Genomic DNA, 2,948 nt, shown 5'->3' with positions numbered 1-2,948 from the left:
TATAATTTAAGTTGGTATCTTATGAGTAACATATCAATGAAGAACTCTTAATGAGTACATTCTAACAATATAAAGTTCTTGCAATAAATATCATGTAAGTAATTTCCGGAGCCCAATATTTCGAATAAACGTTTTTAGGAAAACCAATAAATTGTAATGGTATAACTTCATAAATTCATCTCACTCATTTTAGTTCCTATAGTCTATATATATATAAAGCAGAGCCCAAAAAATCTGATGTGGCACCTCTTGTCAATCAGTATACATATTTTTCCTTTATCACAGATTTTTGGAGCTTTTCCCTATTTTACCTATTTATGTGCAATACTAAAAAACGAAAAGTCACTTTAATTGCGTCTCTTCCTCTTATTTGTTCCAATACGGCAATACATTGTTTCACTCCTCTTGCTCTTCCATTGAAACGCTTTCAGCGGCTTCTTTCTCTTCTTTACTTACTTCAATAAGTAAATTCCCTTTTTCTCTTTCTGAGATTTTTATGTTTTCTTTCATCTTATCCTGGTATTTTGTGTGAATTATATTAAATATACTCTATTTCCCTTCTTGAATTTAGGTTAATTGTTGCAATCAAATGTGCTTCTTTTGGCTATTTTTAAGATTATTTATGTGACTCTTTAATCTTTGACGAAATATTCATAAATAAACTTTTTACACTTTGAGGATTTTAGTTTCAATTATTTTAGTTGGACTTTTCTGAAAATAAGTCCTGCAGTCTAACGGACTAAAGTGCCAGACCCTTCCACTCCTCCATTTGTTCTACCAAAAGCAAAGACGAAAAAGGAGTAGAGAAAAATAAAAATTTGTACCGATCTGTTGCCGGAGATGTAAATAAAAATATCGTAATGTTTGGTAATTGTGCATGAAGTATTCTAACTAGAAAGGAAAAGTTGTACCAATTGGTAGCCAGGAGATGAAAAAATCTCAAAAAGTTCGGTATTTATATATGAATTTCCTGTCAAAACTTTATGACCTTTGAAATCTATTTAGTTCTATTCCATATACAAAAAATTTCATGGCCCAAAATCGATTTATTTTTTATTTTTCTTAGAACTACTTTTTCGGATTAGTCTTTGTCACTTCTGCTGCAGTATGAAGATCGAAAATGCTGGTTGTTCAAACGTCACCCGCATTATGGTAAGCCACCTTTGTTGGAGTCTTTGAATTCTTTTTATTCAGTCAATTAATTACGTCTCAATCTCGAAATAGTTGAGGTCAATTAGATAATTCTTCTGTAGAACTGTTATACTATACATATTACATAGGTGCATTGAATTTTTACTCACAATATATGTAAAGTGAAACTTAAATCCATTTTGATTAGTCTCAATCTTTTTGGTTTTAATGTTGTGATATTTGTAATGGACAAAAACAAGGAATTCTTCTAGATACAGTTCAAATTCGTACAAATTTGAACCTTTCAATCAAGAAACCTTACATCTTCTATGATGGTCGGTACATTATGGACTGTGATCTCAGTTCATTGAACATTTTGATTTAAACGTATTTCCCACAAAATAAAAATATCTTGGCTTAGCCTCATGTGAATCCTGTTTGAAAACATGAATTCTTTCTTCTTTTCACCCTCAACCCAAAATTATGTTATGTGTCTGAGTAAAAACACAAGTCTTAGAGTTTATCAGAAACAGAAAAAGGTAGAGGACAAAGAAGAATCGAGAAAGGACAAGCAAAAAAGTAGGACTTTGTTTGTGATACATATCTAATGTATGCCCTTTTATCTACATTCAATGGAGAATTTGGTCTGGCAGTTCTTCTATGCAATTTCTACTTCTGGTAGCAAAACTATGTACTCTTGAACATGTAGGTAAGAAATTAACTTTCATTTCAAAGCATCTAATCGTATCTGATGAGATCAAGTTGCGCGTTTTTGTGCTATTACTATGAAGGATTGTAACTTTTTTCTACTGTCATTATGTTTGGTTGAGACAGACTACTTTCGGAAAAAAAGGAGTCGTATGGTTTTGCTTGTGAGTTCTATATAGCCTTCCTTTATTCTAGACAAAAAGTGACATACCAAAATACTTGATGTCAGGAATCTCAGTGACTTCTTAAAACAAAACAAAGTGATTGCTCAGCCTTGGAAGATCATCACTGTTTGGGACGACATTATCTGTTATTACATTCACTCTTCAACCAAGGATAGTTGCTCAGGAGTTTCAATATCTTCTGTGGAATTTCCTAGCTAATAATTTACTTGCTGAAAATAATTTCTATGTTGCCATTTTCTCTATCTTTTCATCATTCTTTTTATCTTGAGAACCTTATAGTTATTTAAGAGTATGAATATGTTGTTCCCAAATCTTGTATGCTGGTGGAGGAAGATATAGGATAAGTGTACTTTTGAATAGGGGAGTGAGAGCTTTATTCATAAATTTGTGATTAAAATTTGATCGCCAAGCAAAAACCTTTATGGTAACCTTTTGTATCAATGAGATTATTGTTTCTGTTTATTTCCATATTGTGCTATTTATTTTCTTTTAATGCATCTTTCTGGATCTCTCTGTATTATTTTGATTGTTGGAAAAAAATTGCTGAGCATTTGAAAATATTGTTTTGTTATTTGGTCTTTATTTGTAGGAAACATATATATTGGTTCAGTTTGTCATCTTTCAAGGAATTGAAAGTACGACATATGTTTGTTTTTTTTGGTTCAAAGAAAATACAGTATATCACATGGTTGATAACCATCTCTAATAGTTTTATCAGAGTATATTTTCTCACTTTTAATATATGTTGCTAATTAATACTCCTATTTTATATGAAAAGTTTATATTGTTGTAGTTTTAATACGATTATTTTTTGTTACCTTATATTGTATGGTTATTTTTTCTTTTAATTTATATATTTAATTTATGAGTTCACCTTCGTAACTCACACCTTTTCATATTCTACTAACGCTCTCATACTTTAAT

The 2,948-nt window shown here is 30.6% G+C and overlaps 1 long non-coding RNA gene across 2 annotated transcripts; it reads left to right on the top strand.

Moving 5' to 3' along the window:
• The first annotated feature begins 275 nt into the window (after window positions 1-275).
• Window positions 276-2,050, top strand: LOC104112428 (uncharacterized). 2 transcript variants are annotated; one of them, XR_001972479.3, is made up of 3 exons: window positions 276-464; window positions 1,107-1,152; window positions 1,785-2,050. It is a non-coding gene; the product is annotated as an uncharacterized lncRNA (long non-coding RNA). The 2 variants fall into 2 exon arrangements; XR_004511182.2 differs by having other exon boundaries at window positions 1,770-2,050.
• The last annotated feature ends 898 nt before the right edge of the window (window positions 2,051-2,948 follow it).

The sequence above is a fragment of the Nicotiana tomentosiformis genome, chromosome 10 (genome assembly GCF_000390325.3).
Source record: "Nicotiana tomentosiformis chromosome 10, ASM39032v3, whole genome shotgun sequence".
Taxonomy (NCBI): Eukaryota; Viridiplantae; Streptophyta; class Magnoliopsida; order Solanales; family Solanaceae; genus Nicotiana; species Nicotiana tomentosiformis.
The sequence above is the reverse complement of the archived record's forward strand: the minus strand, read 5'-3'. Positions and strand labels throughout refer to the sequence as shown.